We start from the raw sequence: 18,899 nt of genomic DNA, 5'->3' as shown, positions 1-18,899 counted from the left end.
GTATGATGGTTCCCGAAATCCTGATCTTCTTCTGAAGTTTATTCGTCAATTTCAAATTTTGTATGGTCGTGACAAGTATAAAGAAAAAGAAAAGATTAAGTTTGCAGCTTACATTTAACCGACTTAGCCCATACTTGGTGGACGGGGTTGGAATATGATCATGCTGCCCCAAAATCATGGCGGTCCTTTGTTCGCATGATACAAAGCCAATTTCTTCCTGTTCATTTTAAAAGAGATATAAAAATGGAATGGGATCGGCTTTGGCAAAGGAAAAATGAGTCACTTGGTGACTATACCAAGAGATTTTGGGAGCTACTTTTGAAGGTCCAACATTTCAAGAAAATCAGTAGTTCGGAAAAGCTTAGGAAGTTTCAAGGAGGTTTGCATTTTAAACTTCGTACTGCTCTTAATCATTATCATTATTCTAGTCTTAGGGAACTCATTGACCATGCTGAGACATGGGAAATGGAGCACAATGGCAACAAATCATTCCAAAAGAATGATAAGAAGAGAGTAGCTGATGATGAGGAGTATTCAGCCCCAAATGAAGGACAAAAACAGCGGCAAAAGCAGCCATCAAATCAAAAGAAGATGAAGTCCTATGCACCTTCTAATGCTCCTCAATTTCACTCCAATCTATACCCACAAGCAAAGCAACTTTCCGAAGAAGAAAAGCAACGCTTCATGAAAGAAGAGAAGTGCTTTAAATGTGGACAAACAGGCCACATAGCGAAGCAATGTCCAAACAAAGGACAAAGCAAGGTTTTGACAACAAGCCTAAGTCGCCAGTGAAAATCAATGCTATCAGTGATGTAGTTGCAAACACAACTCACACTCCAGAGATGCGCAAATTATTAAAAGCTTGGGGACAGTTGCAAGGTAAGCAAGCACTATTCTTGATAGATCTTGGGGCGAATGAAAATATCATTTTCTTGCAATTAGCTAAAGAGCTTGGATTAAAGAATGAAGAGATGGACACTCCGGCAGAAGTTCGCCAAGCTTTAAATGCTGATGAAGGTGACACAGTGAAGACTGTGACACCCTACATTGGCAAGCTCAAGTTTCAAATTCAAGGTTACAGTGACGAAGATACCTTCTGTATCGGAGACCTTGATGGTTGCGATGTGATTCTTGGCATGCCCTGGAATCATAGAGTAGATTCAACCATCTTCTCTCAGAAAAAGAAGGTAGAACTCACCAACAAAGGCAAGAAGTACGAGATCCAAGCTGGAGTTTCTGGAGACACCATACCTAGGTATGACATTTATGAAAAGGAGCTCTTAGCAGTGGTTCATGCTTTAAAGATATGGAAACATTATCTTTTAGGCAATGAATTCCTTATTAAAACTGATCATCAAAGCTTGAAGCATTTCAAGACTCAAAAGCATTTGCAGGAGAAACATGCAAGATGGGAAAATTTCTTGTCTATGTTTCATTTTCAAATTATGTACACTCCAGGGAAACAAAATGTAGTTGCTGATGCACTTTCTAGAGTGCCTCGCATTGCAACTATTACAGTGGCTCATCATGAAGATTTTCAAACGATAAAGAATACTTATGATGAAGATACTGATTTTACAGCAATTTGGTCAAATTTACAGCAAGGAGGTTCTCATCCAGATTATTCCATCAAAGACGGTTACCTTCCTCATGAACAATCGCCTTTGTGTCACTTCGACAAAAGGTGCTTAAAGAAAGTCATGAACCCCCTTATGCAGGGCATAGAGGGAGGGCAGTCACTCTAAGTGCAATTGAGCGCTACTTTTATTGGCCAACATTACGAAGAGATACACATAACTTCATTGAGGGTTGTTTGGTATGCCAAAAATCCAAGTATGATAGGCAGAAGATTCCAGGATTGTTGCAACCTCTTCCAGTGCCCAAAGATCCATGGGAATCTATCACAATGGATTTCATCTCAGGTATTCCAAGAACACCTCAAGGTCATGATATGATTTGGGTTATAATTGATAGATTCAGCAAACAATCACATTTTATTCCATGTCATAAAACATTGAAATCCGCACAAGCTGCAAGACTTTTCATTCAACATATCTTCAGATTACATGGTATGCCTTCTGAGATCATTTCAGATAGAGACTCCAAATTCACAAGTAACTTTTGGCGTACTTTATTTGAGAATTTGGGAACCACTTTAAAGTTCTCCTCAGCTTTTCATCCTCAAACTGACGGTCAAACAGAGATGATGAATCTCACTCTTTTGGATATGCTAAAAGCTTATGTTAGTGAACATAAGTCACAATGGGAGAAATATCTTCCATTATTGGAGTTTGCTTACAACAATACAGTGCACTCATCCACAGGAATAGTACAGGGTAAAGTGATTCATCCTCCAATTATTCGCACTAAAGATAAGATTTTTGCTGCTGATGAGTTTGCTTCAGATTTAAAAACAGCAATGGATCAAGTTCGAGCCACTATCAAAGTTGCCCAAGAGCGACAAAAGAAGCAAGCAGATAAACGAAGAAGACCTTTGGCTTTTGAAAAAGGTCAATATGTCTTGCTAAAGTTTGATAAAAGCAGGCTCAAACAAGGTTCCAGTCAAAATTCATCTTTTCCAAAGCTCTCCAGTAGATACTTTGGACCCTTCAAAGTGATTGAGAAAATAAATGAAGTTTCTTATCAACTTGAGGTTCCTGCTCATTGGAAAATATACAATGCTTGTCATGTAAGTTTGCTAAAACCTTACATAGGACTAGAACCAAAGGAACCCATTACTGAAGATCCCCTAGAAGTTGAAGAAACAGAGCAACTCTTGGAACCTGAACAGATTTTGTTTCAGAAGGATCGAACCACGAGAAGTGGCCTTGTGACACGAAAATTCTTACTAAAATTCAAGAATCTACCCACAACAGATGCACAGTGGGTAGATGAAAAATTCATGAAGGATTACCCAAACATTCTTCAGCCATATCAATAAGCTTTTCAGCTGAGGACAGCTGAATAAAAGCCAGAGGGCTGTCACAACTCTATAGAAACAGAATTTGCATCCTTTTTCATTAATTTGTTTATATAATGATTTATTAAATTTATTTCCTTTGCACTAATTAGATATAAAGAAAAGTGCATTGGAGCTGGCCATTGATGAGTGGTCACAGGTTATGGTGGACCCACGCGGTGGGTTAGAGAAAAGATAGTTCACACTTCCACCTATATGGCCCGATTGGGCGCCTGTGACCAGAACTCACGCATATCAGGGTTAGATTCGCACACAGAAAGGATTGATGCCTTGAAGTGTGGGCTAGATCCACCAGAACAGACAGTTACAATCAACAAGATGGCATGATCCTAAAATGCTTGTATAATGTGCATGTGTGGGCTGAAAGCTTGAAATGCACATTTCTTTGCATAGGAAAGTCACATGAAGAATCTGATACCGTTTTTGCGATGTACACGGAAAAAGCTTTCATATGACATCCATATTGGGGAGGTCCCTAAATTTTAGGAGGTCCCTAAATTTTAGGAGCCTCGAATTAGCCTAAAAATGCTAGTCCTAAAAAATAGGGATGTCATTCTAAAAATAGTAAGTTCTGTACTCTGACTGTGCTTACTAAATTTGGTTGTTTCTATTCTTGACAGTATTCAGCCCAAAAAGGAAGGCCATAGAGAAGAGACAAGTGCCAAGACACTTATCACACAAGTTTCCAAGTGTCCTACCACTTGTCACATCTCATGACATGTGGCTGGACACTTGTCTTGTGCTACTTCACTTTCCCCTTTTGAGCTAGCTCTTCTCTCTCCTATAAATAAGAGCTCGTTTTTCTTCATTCAGCATCATTTTTCTTTGCTGTAAACTCATGTACAGCACCCACAGATAGCCAGAAACTGGCCCCATCCATCCCCATCATCATCCCCCACTTCTCCATTATCAAATTCCTCATATTCCCTCTTCTATCACTGCTGTTTTACAGGACAGCAAGTCTATAAATTCATTACAGCACCTCCTTCTCAAGCTCTTTCTTCCATTTTAGCAACAAGAAGCAAGCCCTATCCATGTACTACTGTTCAACGATGAAGAAAGGCTGATTTTTCCTCTTTCTTCTCTCATACTGTAAAGAAATCAGTTCTTATCATTGCATAATAGATAATGCATGTGTTTGTACATCTTTGCATGATCCTGTGAGAGTGAGAATTACTTCTCCTCACTCTCAGGTTGATTGTAACTGAGCTCTTCCCTAAGGGACTTGGGTTGAGCAGAAATACATTCCTTCGGGGGAGGGGGGGGGGGGGGGGGCGGGGGGGGGGGTTTTTGCCCATCTTCAACCCTCAATCTTGTCGGAATGAAAATTACTCACAAAATTACAGCTATGAAAATGTAAAAGTAATGGAGACAAGATTGAGGGTTGAAGATGGGCAACCCCCCCCCCCTCCCGAAGGAATGTATTTCTGCTCAACCCAAGTCCCTTAGGGAAGAGCTCAGTTACAATCAACCTGAGAGTGAGGAGAAGTAATTCTCACTCTCACAGGATCATGCAAAGATGTACAAACACACATGCATTATCTATTATGCAATGATAAGAACTGATTTCTTTATAGTATGAGAGAAGAAAGAGGGGAAATCAGCCTTTCTTCATCGTTGAGCAGTAGTACATGGATAGGGCTTGCTTCTTGTTGCTAAAATGGAAGAAAGAGCTTGAGAAGGAGGTGCTGTAATGAATTTACAGGCTTGCTGTCCTGTAAAACAGCAGTGATAGAAGAGGGAATATGGAGTAATTTGATAATGGAGAAGTGGGAGATGATGATGGGGATGGATGGGGCCAGTCTCTAGCTATCTGTGGGTGTTGTACATGAGTTTACAGCAAAGAAAAATGATGCTGAATGAAGAAAAACGAGCTCTTATTTATAGGAGAGGGAAGAGCTAGTTCAAAAGGGGAAAGTGGAGTAGCACAAGACAAGTGTCCAGCCACATGTCATGAGATGTGACAAGTGGTGGGACACTTGGAAACTTGTGTGACAAGTGTCTTGACACTTGTCTCTTCTCTATGGCCTTCTTTTTTGGGCTGAATACTGTCAAGAATAGAAACAACCAAATTTAGTAAGCACAGTCAGAGTACAAAACTTACTATTTTTAGAATGACATCCCTATTTTTTAGGACTAGCATTTTTAGGCTAATTCGAGGCTCCTAAAATTTAGGGGCCTCCTAAAATTTAGGGACCCCCCCCAATATGGGTGTCATATGAAAGCTTTTTCCGTGTACATTGCAAAAACGGTATCAGAATCTTCATGTGACTTTCCTATGCAAAGAAATGTGCATTTCAAGCTTTCAACCCACACATGCACATTATATAAGCATTTCAGGATCATGCCATCTTGTTGATTGTAACTGTCTGTTCTGGTGGATCTAGCCCACACTTCAAGGCATCAATCCTTTCTGTGTGCGAGTCTAACCCTGATATGCGTGAGTTTTGGTCACAGGCGCCCAATCGGGCCATATAGATGGAAGTGTGAACTATCTTTTCTCTAACCCACCGCGTGGGTCCACCATAACCTGTGACCACTCATCAGTGGCCAGCTCCAATGTACTTTTCTTTATATCTAATTAGTGCAAAGGAAATAAATTTAATAAATCATTATATAGACAAATTAATGAAAAATGATACAAATTCTGTTTCTATAGAGTTGTGACAGCCCTCTGGCTTTTATTCAGCTGTCCTCAGCTGAAAAGCTTCTTGATATGGCTGAAGAATGTTTGGGTAATCCTTCATGAATTTTTCATCTACCCACTGTGCATCTGTTGTGGGTAGATTCTTGAATTTTAGTAAGAATTTTCGTGTCACAAGGCCACTTCTCGTGGTTCGATCCTTGTGAAACAAAATCTGTTCAGGTTCCAAGAGTTGCTCTGTTTCTTCAACTTCTGGGGGATCTTCAGTAATGGGTTCCTTTGGTTCTGGTCCTATGTAAGGTTTTAGCAAACGTACATGAAAAGCATTGTGTATTTTCCAATGAGCAGGAAGCTCAAGTTGATAAGAAACTTCATTTATTTTCTCAATTACTTTGAAGGGTCCAAAGTATCTACTGGAGAGCTTTGGAAAAGATGAATTTGACCGGAACCTTGTTTGAGCCTGCTTTTATCAAACTTTAGCAAGACATATTGACCTTTTTCAAAAGCCAAAGGTCTTCTTCGTTTATCTGCTTGCTTTTTTTGTCGCTCTTGGGCAACTTTGATAGTGGCTCGAACTTGATCCATTGCTGTTTTTAAATCTGAAGCAAACTCATCAGTAGCAAAAATCTTATCTTTAGTGCGAATAATTAGAGGAGGAATCACTTTACCCCTGTACTATTTCATTTGGAGCTTTCCCTGTGGATGAGTGCACTGTATTGTTGTAAGCAAACTCCAATAATGGAAGATATTTCTCCCATTGTGACTTATGTTCACTAACATAAGCTTTTAGCATATCCAGAAGAGTGAGATTCATCACCTCTGTTTGTCCGTCAGTTTGAGGATGAAAAGCTGAGGATAACTTTAAAGTGGTTCCCAAATTCTCAAATAAAGCACGCCAAAAGTTGTGAATTTGGAGTCTCTATTTGAAATGATCTCAGAAGGCATGCCATGTAATCTGAAGATATGTTGAATGAAAAGTCTTGCAGCTTGTGCGGATTTCAACGTTTTATGACATGGAATAAAATGTGATTGTTTGCTGAATCTATCAATTATGACCCAAATCATATCATGACCTTGAGGTGTTATTGGAATACCTGAGATGAAATCCATTGTGATAGATTGCCATGGATCTTTGGGCATTGGAAGAGGTTGCAACAATCCTGGAATCTTCTGCCTATCATACTTGGCCTAATTATAAGAGAGGGAAGAGCTAGTACAAAAGGGGAAAGTGGAGTAGCACAAGACAAGTGTCCAGCCACATGTCACGAGATGTGACAAGTGGTGGGACACTTGGAAACTTGTGTGACAAGTGTCTTGACAATTGTCTCTTCTTTATGGCCTTCCTTTTTGGGCTGAATACTGTCAAGAATAGAAACAACCAAATTTAGTAAGCACAGTCAGAGTACAGAACTTACTATTTTTAGAATGACATCCGTATTTTTTAGGACTAGCATTTTTAGGCCAATTCGAGGCTCCTAAAATTTAGAGATCTCCTAAAATTTAGGGACCCTCCCAATATGGGTGTCATATGAAAACTTTTTCCGTGTACATCGCAAAAACAGTATCAGAATCTTCATGTGACTTTCCTATGCAAAGAAATGTGCATTTCAAGCTTTCAGCTCACACATGCACATTATACAAGCATTTTAGGATCATGCCATCTTGTTGATTGTAACTGTCTGTTCTGGTGGATCTAGCCCACACTTCAAGGCATCAATCCTTTCTGTGTGCGAGTCTAACCCTGATATGCGTGAGTTCTGGTCACAGGCGCCCAATCGGGCAATATAGGTGGAAGTGTGAACTATCTTTTCTCTAACCCACCGCATGGGTCCACCATAACCTGTGACCACTCATCAGTGGCCAGCTCCAATGCACTTTTCTTTATATCTAATTGATGCAAAGGAAATAAATTTAATAAATCATTATATAGACAAATTAATGAAAAAGGATACAAATTCTGTTTCTATAGAGTTGTGACAGCCCTCTGGCTTTTATTCAGCTGTCCTTAGCTGAAAAGCTTCTTGATATGGCTGAAGAATGTTTGGGTAATCCTTCATGAATTTTTCATCTACCCACTGTGCATTTGTTGTGGGTAGATTCTTGAATTTTAGTAAGAATTTTCGTGTCACAAGGCTACTTCTCGTGGTTCGATCCTTGTGAAACAAAATCTGTTCAGGTTCCAAGAGTTGCTCTGTTTCTTCAACTTCTGGGGGATCTTCGGTAATGGGTTCCTTTGGTTCTGGTCCTATGTAAGGTTTTAGCAAACGTACATGAAAAGCATTGTGTGTTTTCCAATGAGCAGGAAGCTCAAGTCGATAAGAAACTTCATTTATTTCCTCAATCACTTTGAAGGGTCCAAAGTATCTACTGGAGAGCTTTGGAAAAGATGAATTTTGACCGGAACCTTGTTTGAGCCTGCTTTTATCAAACTTTAGCAAGACATATTGACATTTTTCAAAAGCCAAAGGTCTTCTTCGTTTATCTGCTTGCTTCTTTTGTTGCTCTTGGGCAACTTTGATAGTGGCTCGAACTTGATCCATTGCTGTTTTTAAATCTGAAGCAAACTCTAGATCCACCAGAACAGACAGTTACAATCAACAAGATGGCATGATCCTGAAATGCTTGTATAATGTGCATGTGTGGGCTGAAAGCTTGAAATGCACATTTCTTTATATCTAATTAGTGCAAAGGAAATAAATTTAATAAATCATTATATAGACAAATTAATGAAAAAGGATACAAATTTTGTTCCTATAGAGTTGTGACATCAACCTCCCACCATCTAAGAGGATGAATACTCTTGGCCACCATAGCTTGGGGTGCATACCTTGCTGCAGCCTCTTATCATTTGATTCTCAACCAATATTGGTAATACCATTTCTTGCCAAGCCACCTTGGCTATGGCTTCCTGGCATTTTATGTCTATTTCTTGTATTTTCAGTTTAAAAGCTTGTTGTGGAATGTAGCTTTATTACACCTGTCATGGTGCCAAACCTGTCGTGAGGCAGTATCCCTCTGATGCGAGATAGACCTGTCGTGAAGCAGACACCTCTCTGGCGTGAAGCAGACCTGTCGTGAGCAGGAATGTACCTAGCGTGAGGCAGACCTGTCATTAGTACTATAGTGATGCAGAGATATATTGAATGCATTGACGCAGGCGTACTGTATGCAATAATGTACTGACGCAGCAATGTACTGACACAGACCTAGATGCCAATGTACTAAGATTGTAGAAGTAATCAGATTGATATGACATGAATGTACTCAGAATGACATGAATGCAGACCTGGGTGAATGTATTGATGCATTGGCTTGTGGACTAGGCAATGATGCATTGACTTTGATTTTGATCATGTCCTGGAGTATGCAGTGATGCACTGAGTAGGGCTGCAATTTGTATTTCTATAGTGACTTTAAACAGTGTAAAGGCATTTGGGCTCGTAAAAGATTATTGGGCTTGCAAAAATTTAGTGAGGGGTTAGGGAAACCCTAGAAATTTGCAGGAATCACAGAAAGTGCTCTAATTTGACAGTACAAAGTAAAAGCCGAGTGGCTTTGCACAAAGTGTGTGAGAGATGGATAATGTAGACAAATGCAAGCATCAAACCGTGGAAAATGAATATCTAGGAGAGGAATCTGATCAAGAACTAACACAACCGTCCATGGAAGCAATGCTCAACACCCCTTCTAAGAACACACGATACAAGACGTATAGCCGTAGGGTTCGTGATTGGACCGTCTCCCCAGCATCTGATAGACATGGAAAGATCTCACACACCATGAATGAAAAGAAATACGAAGAAATTCATCTCATGATTTGCTCTGAACTACGAATTATGAGACAAGAATCGGAGAAATAAATATGAGAGCAAGTCAAAGCCAAACTGATAGTAAACTAGAGGGCAGAAATGCAAGACATGCATATCAAGATTAAGAATGATTTACAAGCACAAATGCTGTTCGAATTGTACACACTGAAAATTGAAATGCTGAAAGTGGTAGATGCCTACAAATCTAAAATCTTAGAACTGGGGGAAGGATTGAATACATTTAAGAAAAAAGAAATGAACATGCAAGAAGAACTACAAAAAAAGAAAGAGGCTTTGAAGGCATGTGAAACGGAGGTTCACTCATGGGAAGATGTGACAAAGGCAACACAAAAGTAGATAGAAGAAGCCAACCCATGGATTGAGGTAGTAAAAAATAATAAGGAAACATCAGTGAACAAGACTGAAGTAATGAATGCTACCTTGGAAGAAGAGGCTAGGAGACATGCTAGGGTTTTACATGTACGGGTAGTAGGATGGGAGGAGAAGAGTAGCTCACAGGAAGATTCTAAGACACTTACTGACAAAATTGGGGCTTCAGATGTACCTATCGTCAGTGCTTGGAGAGTGGGGAAAGAGGACTCTTAAGTCCAAGGCTCTAATTCTTCGCTTTGGGGACATAGAGAAAAAAAAGGCCTTCCTAGAGAGCCCTCAAGGGTGAGAAGATTTATTTGTATGAGGACCTTAACTCAGTACAAATAGCGCATCGCAGAGAACGCATGTCCAAGGTATTGGAGGCTCGCAAAGAGGGAAAGTGGGGTGTTTATAGGGATGGACAAGTCATCATCACTGACAAAAGGATCTCATGACGGTATGAGGCCTATAAGACACTTCGGATGTCAATATGGAATTGTAATGGAGCCCTACGCTTGGATGCTGGTTACTTTGAAGATAGCTTCCAAAACATAGATATAGCAATGTACACAGAAACACACCAATGTAAAGGTAGTTGACCACCAGACGTGTGGGGATACAAGTGGAAAAGTGCATTTCGTCCAGTAGCTAGAAAACCAAGATGCACTAGGGGTTCTAGAGGTGTGGCCATACTATATCAGGAAGACCTCAAAGGGATAGTGCAAGTAATGAAAAGAGATAATGATGCATGATATTTATGGATTAGGATACATGGAGGAAGACCACATATATATTCATCGCCATATACTACTTTCCTCTTACAAATTCTATCTATGCCACATGAGATGGATCTCCCTTTGATGTACTTTATGAGGATATCATGAGATATGCTAGCATTGGGGACATATTATTAGTAGGGGATTTCAATGCACGCACTGGAGATAGACAGAGTGAGTTTTATATGCATGATAATGCCATGTTCAAAGAGATGGACATAGATAAAATAGGCCTATGCAGGAGAGCATAGGATAAAGAAGTGAGTACCTATGGGACACACCTATTGACTTTGGAAAGTGCACATAGACTAGCCATCTTTACTATAAATTGCATCCCTAAAAATCATTTTCCATGCCAAGGAAGACCACTTTGTCCCATAGTCAAGCTAACATCTGGTGATGTAATCTGTATGGGGTCGTCTTTCAGGAACATCTTCCATGGTGCTGAAAATAACTCACAGATCTCTGCTTCTGCTTTCGCTAAGTAGTCTCGTTTCTTCTTCCGCACAAGGCGTTTGAAGAATGCCTTTGCTTGGAAGTACGAGTGCCTAGCTCCACTTCTTTCTATAAGTGAGATCGGGCCACTCTACACTCATCATCATATCAACTATTTTGGCAACTTTTCCATGTGGGTCTACATCGGGGCAAGGTGTGTGGGAATGCATACATGGATCAGTCATGTATGCATTCCCACACACCTTGCCCCGATGTAGACCCACATGATCTTTGCTCCCCAAAATAGTTGATATGATGATGAGTGTAGAGTCACCCGATCTCACTTATAGAAAGAAGTGGAGCTAGGCACTCAGACATATCTCCAAGCAAAGGCATTCTTCAAACGCCTTGTGCGGAAGAAGAAACGAGACTACTTAGCGAAAGCAGAAGCAGAGATATATAAGCTATTTTTGGGGCAGGATAGCAAGAGCGCATGGAAGATGTTTCATGAAAGACAACCCCCCATACAGATTACATCACCAGATGCTTAGCTTGACTATGGGACAAAGTGGTCTTCCTTCACATGGAAAATGATTAGGGATGCAATTTATAGATTACAAAATGGGAGGGCACAGGATGAAGATGGACTGGTAGGAGAGCATTTCTGACATGCTTGTGACATATTAGCACCCATATTAGCACATATGTTTAATAGAGCAGTATGTGAAGGTTTCCCTATGAGTTGGTCAGATAATACTATAATTTCGCTATTTATAAGTGGTGATTCCCTGATCCCTAACAACTATAGGACTATCATGATCGGTCATACTTTGGCCAAGATATACAAATCTATATTGGAGCATGAACTCAGTGAGTGGGCTGAAACACAAGGTAAGAGAGCACAAGGACATGCAGGTTTCAGACAAGGATATACCACGCTGGACCATATTCTCACACTTAGAGCCATTATTGAGGAGGGTCGAGCCCAAGACAAGAGGATCTATTGTTGCTTTGTAGACTTTCGCAAAGCTTTTGATACAGTGCCTCGTACACGCATCATGTAGAGATTGCAGGACATTGGAGTACCAGAGGGTATATGATGGGGTGTCTATGCATTATATGAGGTAGTGACAGGTCATGTACGAGCACCTGGGGGGACTATTAGAGAGGATTGACAGTATCATAGGAGTGAAACAAGGATGTCCACTTTCACCCACATTGTTTGGTCTATATATAGATGAAGGGTCTGATTACATAGACCAAGGAGGAGGAGCTAGAGCCAACAGCTTGGCAGGGATGTTGATACCGATATTACTGCATGCAGATGATATTGTTCTCATTTCAGATTCACCTAAGGGATTGCAGTGCCATCTAGATGCTTTGCACATCTTTTGTAGAGATAAATATCTCATAGTGAACCTTGGGAAGACCAAAACCATGGTTTTCAATACTTCAGCAGCATGGGTGACTAGATCTATGTACTTTGTTGAGAGAGACATTAGAGGCATGTCTGGCACGTGTATATGCAACACTAGGGGCACTCAAGAGTCAATGTGCTCACATACAGTTCCAGGAGCCCCGCACCAAACTCTGGTTGTTTGACACCCTAGTCACACCTACATATGGAGCAAAGGTATGGGGTTGTAGCTTGTACCATAGGCGTCTTAGCCCACTCATTGACCAGATTGGAGTAGAGAGGGATTATTATGATGGTTGGGATAGGATGGAAAGGCCATTGATCATGATGATAGTACACATGATTAGGAGTAAGCCCTCCACCCCACATCCATTGTCAGAACAGAGCTAGGGGCAACACCTATAGTTACGGAGGCACTCTTCAGGGCAGTGACCTTTTGGCACAGACTATGGGAACTCCCATACCATAGATACTCTAAATTAGCACTAACTTCATCTAGACAACCAGTAGTAGGAGGCGAGAAGAACTGTTGGTTTTCATAGATGGCTATTTAGATAAGCCTACATGGTTTGGATATTGACCCGTCTTCGACCTTTGGATTATAGCCTTGAGTACCCTACACTTTCTCTTAGCCAATCAGAGTTAAACCAGGTGATCAGAGCTGATATCTGGAGGATTGAGGCAGCAAGGACATGGATCCATCCACCACTCCCTATAGGATTGAGGATGGAGTTCTACAGGAGTCATTTCTTGTGTCTCTTTGATGATGGTTTCACTATTCGGTCAGCATATATGGACACCCATCCCTCCCATAGCGTATGGGTTGCTATCGGACAGATCCGCACCTTCTCACATAGGCTTTAGATGGAGACATGCAGATGGATAAATACCCTAGCAAAGAATAGGACTTGCCAGCTTTGTGGTCGAGAGCCTGAGACGGAGGAGCACTACATATGCAGATGCATAGTATACTATGACATATGAGGATACTACCACTGCCTCTTTTGTGATGGATATGGACCCCTTCGTCGCATAATGGAGCACGAGGACCAGAGATGCCTAGGTCTTTTTCTCCTTGAGCTCGAGAGGCGCCGAATTGCACTACTGCGAGATAGGAGGCCAGCTTACCTAGAGGACACACATAGAGAGCAGTGACATACTTCTTCTATAGAGCTGACCCTATTGACACTACCATCCTAGTAGAGACAAAGCTACCCCACCAGACACCTTACAGGTCACACCGTGGAGTCACATTGGATAGAGCCATTTCCCTTTGTCGAGAACGACGACCCCGTCTACCAGGACCATGTCCGAGGAGGCCACACCACTGTCGGATTAGAGTCATTATCACGAGACACTGAAGATTCACCACCATGAATATTAGTGAAGTAGCTAGGGACCACATCATAGCTGAGATCATGTGCACATCTTGAGATCAGTCACAATCCATAGTCTCCACCACACTTTTGTGCATGGTTCTATCAGATCTGGTTCTCCTTTCCTTTCCTTTTCTTTTCTATCGATGGAACAACACTACACATGCTTCAACTCTAGTATAGCCCCATTGTATAGTTATTTTCAGTATTGTTTCATAGGCCACCCAATTATTTCTAATGTTATCTTTACCTTACTGATGAGATGACATTAGACATGGATGTACTCTATATTTTGTCTCATAAGCCACATTGGCCTTATGTAGACGTTAATATATCTTTCTTTCTTTCTCTCTCTCTCTCTAACCTCAAGCCTCTCAGGGACATATCTTGAACCTTATCTTGATTTCTATACCTATAAATATGTGCACTAAGCATCAAGTGAACTCATCTCACTCAAGGACCAAACTACAAGTTACTTCAACTCAGCCTAACCCTCAAACATTCACATCTCGCACACACATTCAGCTCGAGCTTCAGCACACTTCAGCAAGCCTCCGAGTTCGATATACTTCAAATTCAGCTTAAGCCTCATACACTCATACATCTCCCTTTCTCCCTCCCTCCCTCTCTCTTTCCCAAAAGTGAAATCTCAACACAATTTCTTATTCTATAATCTCTCTCTCTCTCTCTCTTCCCCCTTGTTACCTCATAATGAGGCCTCAAACCATGGAATCCCAACTAAATGAAACCTCGAGAGAGAAAGAGATGACCCAAAGTGACTATTGGTGGCTGCAAATTAGCATCGTTGGGTCCTACAATAGCAAGGCGGGTGAAGCAAGATGCTTTGAGTGTCGCTTTTGTGGCATCAAAAGAGGTGGAGGTGCTGATCGAGTGATGGTGCATCTCCTTAATGTCCCTGGCCATGGTACCAAAGGTTGCGACAAGATACCACCAGAGGATCGTGCTCGCATGGCAAGGGATGCCAAGATGTATCCTAAAACTAGGCTCCAAAGGACACTCACGTCATCTGAGCATCAATGCCTTCAACTAGAACTGCCACTAGTGGAAGTCGAGCTCATGAGAGCGGAGCAAATCAGTCTGCCACTTTTCCTACGACTGCGACAAGCAACGAAACACAAGGTACATCATCCATCCCTTGTGGAAAACAAGGCAATTTGTTCACTACATGGCACCCACAAAGGAAGGCTTAAGTGGATGCAGTTGTGACACGTTTTTTTTACTCATGTGGAATTCCATTTAATGTGGCACAATCTCCTTTTTTTAAGGAAATGGTTTTTGAAATAGCCCAGTTTGGCCCTTCCTACCAACCTCCCTCTTATAATGCACTACGTGAGAAACTTCTACAAGAGGAAGTGACCAGCGTAAAGGCTGCCATCACACTAATTAAACAACAGTGGGATACCTATGGGGTGAGTCTCATAGGTGATGGTTGGTCTAACATACGTAGCCATTCCTTGGAAGGTATCCTTGCTGCATGTCGTGGCAAGCCTCTATATATAAAATCCACGAAGTGTGGTACCCGACAAAAGACAACTCTTGTCTTATGTGAGATGTGGGCTGAGGCTGTTGAGTATGTTGGACCTAAAGAATGTAATTCAATTTGTCTCTGATGGAGAGGCGACAAATAGAGCTGCAGGTTCGTTACTACAGCAGCAACATCCCCATATCACATGGAGTCCATGTATGGCCCATTGTCTTAATAATTTATTGAAAGACATTGGAGCATTAGCATGGATCAAGAGTACAATTGTTACAGGCAAGGAAATCATTTCTTTTGTCACCCGCCATCATTTCTCTCTAGCCTGGTATAGGCAATTTGCCAAAAAGGAGCTACTAAAATATTCAGAGACCAGGTTTGCCTATAATTTTCTTATGCTTTGTCGGCTATACAACATGAGGCTAGCTTTGAAACAAATGGTCGCTAGTCCATCTTGGGCATCATGGTCTACTTCAAAGTTAGCTTTGGGCCAGTTGTGCTACACAACGGCAACCCCAGATGAGTATTGGGAGGAAGCAAAGCAATTGCTTCTTCTATGCTTACCCATGGTAAATCTCTTGCGGCAAGTAGATGGTGATGTACTGTATATCAGTAAAGTGTACAAAGCAATGGATCGTCTCATTGAAAACATTTGTGCTCTTAGTCTTGCTCCACCCAAGAAACAAGAAATTGAGGAGCTTGCAGTCAGCAGATGGAACCAATACTACTCAGCACTTCATTGTGCTGCTTACAATTTGGATCCAGAGTTCCAACACAAGGGAAAGTAACTCCAGTCGGATGTTGAAGTAAGTTGAGGTTGGAATACCACACTTCAAAAATTGATGGAAAGTCCTGAGGAACGTCGAGAAATCAAATTTCAACTCGTTAACTACCGCAACAAAGAAGGCATGTTTGGCTGGCCTGATGCGCAATGTGATAGGTAATTCACAAAATTGCTTAGTTTTTCAATTTATATAAAGTTTTAATACAACTTTTCTAACTATACATTATTTTGGACTGTTGTAGATTCCATGTAGGTGTAGTTACATGGTGGGAGAACTATGGAGGTGATTCTCCAGAGTTGCAAAACTTGGCTATCAAAATCTTAAGCCAAGTTTGTGCATCTTCTGCACTTGAAAGACTTTGGAGCACATTTAGTCATATACACGCCAAGAAGAGAAACAGACTAGGCACTCAGAAGGCTGATGATTTAGTCATTGTAAATGCAAACTTGCGTTTGCTAACAAAGATGAAATCTGAGTATACTTGTGATCTTTATATTGGATTTCATAAAGATGAAAACAATCTAGGTTCCATGCAAGAAGCATAAGATGAAGAGGAGGATGATGCTGATGAAGAGAATCAAGATAATGAAATTAATGAGGATGACGAAGAGAAAGAGATTCTAGATGAGATAGATGTTTGATGTATTTGTATTTTATTTTTGCTTCTTCCTATTGTGAGAAATGCGGGATCTAGAGCATGGCAAAGGCGGAAGCTATGGAGGATGGAAGATGAAGATACTACTCATGTTGACATTGACAAAGAAGACAACTGTTACACAAGTGAATTAGGTTTCAAGATTGAGACTTGAACTCATAAACACAATCTTGTGTAGGACTGACAATGACACAGAGACTTGACAGAAAGAGACAAGTACTATTGCATTATCATCATATGAAAGTGGTAGTCAAGTACATCATTATATAGGATTGCTTGGTAACACATTTTATCACTGTGCCTATGGGATCTGTCTCTCTTCCTAGAATGAACTGCATCTTCCTAGCCTAGTTGTTCCATACAAAGGGGCATACATAGGGTGTGATTGGCAGATTCTCAACACCCCTCCTCAATCACAACCTGAAAGTACAAAGTGTGTAGAGGCTTTAGTGAGAGCTGCACCTGCAAAGTGTGGGCATACCACAAACATGGCAAAACACCAGAGGCTGTCGCAGAAAAGGCTAAGTGTGGGTACCATAAACATGGTGAACATCCAGAGGCTGTAACAGGGGCCTCACAAAGTGTACAGAGGCTGTAGTACAAGGCTACATGAGGAGTTTACAAAGCTTATGAAAGGAACATTAAGGCATGTACAATGCTTTTAAAACAGAAAATGAGAGACAAGGACTGATAGGCCCTTGTGGTCTTTTTCAGCATATGATTTCTCTTTGTCAGCATGGAAAATCTTCTTGTCTTTCATCTTTGGTTCTTCAGCTTTGAATGATGTGATCATTTGGTCTTCATGGCTGATCTTCTTATTGTCCTTCTTCCTTTGCTCTTTGATCTTATGGTCTTCTTGGTCTGATTCCCCATGGACTTTGCTTGCAGCTTTAGTCTTCATGTCCAAGTCTTTGTCCCCCTCAAGTAAAGACATCTCATTCTTCATGATGGCCAAGGTGACTGGAGTGTCTTCAAAAACTTTAGATGGAATCATTGATTGCACTGAACAACTCCATGTCTCTCTGCAAGTAAAATAGCCAAGTCTTGCATGCAATGTAAATGGGCAACAAGAGTAATGTTACTCTTTATAACAGGTAACCACCCAAGAGACTTCATGCTTGGCAATTCCATGATGGAATCAGCAAAAATTTTTTGGAACCTTCCAGCACAGAGTTGAAATCTAATGTGTCAGAATACACAACCAATGGCAGTGTGAAAACACACTATGTAGTATCAAAAGATACTATGGTTGAACTTGATGATGATTCTTGATGCTTTGATTTTGTTGATGCTTATCTTCTTGAATCTTTTTCTTGCTGGAAACTTCGGTAACACAGTGGATCAGAGTGACAAAGGCTTGGGTTGAGTGTCAGGAGAGAGAAAATGAAGAATTTTTGAGTTTGAAGGATTTTGGCTATGGTGGATTTTAGGGTTTCTGAGACAGGGGCCTGGTTTTTCTAACATTGCAGGAGCTATGGTGGACCATTTTCAAAACTTTTTTTATGGAAATGTAGCTTATGAGATGCTCTATCAAAGCCCTAATCTCTTCGTCCAGATCGCGGCCCGTACTGCACGCGCAGAGTCGAATTCCGTGAACAGGCGCAGTTTGTACAGATTTCCGCGATTTCCGCAATGCTGGGTCCGATGATGACCAATGTTGGACTGTGATGTATCAGGGAGCTTCGCCACGAGTAGAGGAACGTTTCTCCAGAAGGAATCGTGGGCTAAGATGGCCTGTAGAGTAAGATATAGAAGCTCCAAGTGCTGTATGTCCTGTCTGGCTATGGCAGACACAGAGCAGAGATTGACAGTTTAAGCAATGCTGAGCTATGGAGTGGCCAATGTCAAGATCTTAAGTGATAGAGGTAAGAAATGGAACCATGAGCTGTGACCTGAGGTTAAGAGGGACTGAGAGAGCAGATAAGGGAGTTATGCCATGTCCGACTGGGCTCTGATACCATGTGAGAAATGCGGGATCTAGAGCATGGCAAAGGCGGAAGCTATGGAGGATGGAAGATGAAGATACTACTCATGTTGACATTGACAAAGAAGACAACTGTTACACAAGTGAATTAGGTTTCAAGATTGAGACTTGAACTCATAAATACAATCTTGTGTAGGACTGACAATGACACAGAGACTTGACAGAAAG

General features: G+C 41.1%; 1 pseudogene; it reads left to right on the top strand.

Moving 5' to 3' along the window:
* The first annotated feature begins 15,040 nt into the window (after positions 1-15,040).
* On the top strand, positions 15,041-17,310 carry LOC148034918 (uncharacterized; annotated as a pseudogene).
* Positions 17,311-18,899: the final 1,589 nt, after the last annotated feature.

This window comes from Lygodium microphyllum, chromosome 6, assembly GCF_053477565.2.
Source record: "Lygodium microphyllum isolate KBCC chromosome 6, Lygodium_microphyllum_v1.1.10, whole genome shotgun sequence".
Lineage (NCBI taxonomy): Eukaryota > Viridiplantae > Streptophyta > Polypodiopsida > Schizaeales > Lygodiaceae > Lygodium > Lygodium microphyllum.
Note: the sequence above shows the minus strand (reverse complement) of the source record. Positions and strands in the feature narration are given on the sequence as shown.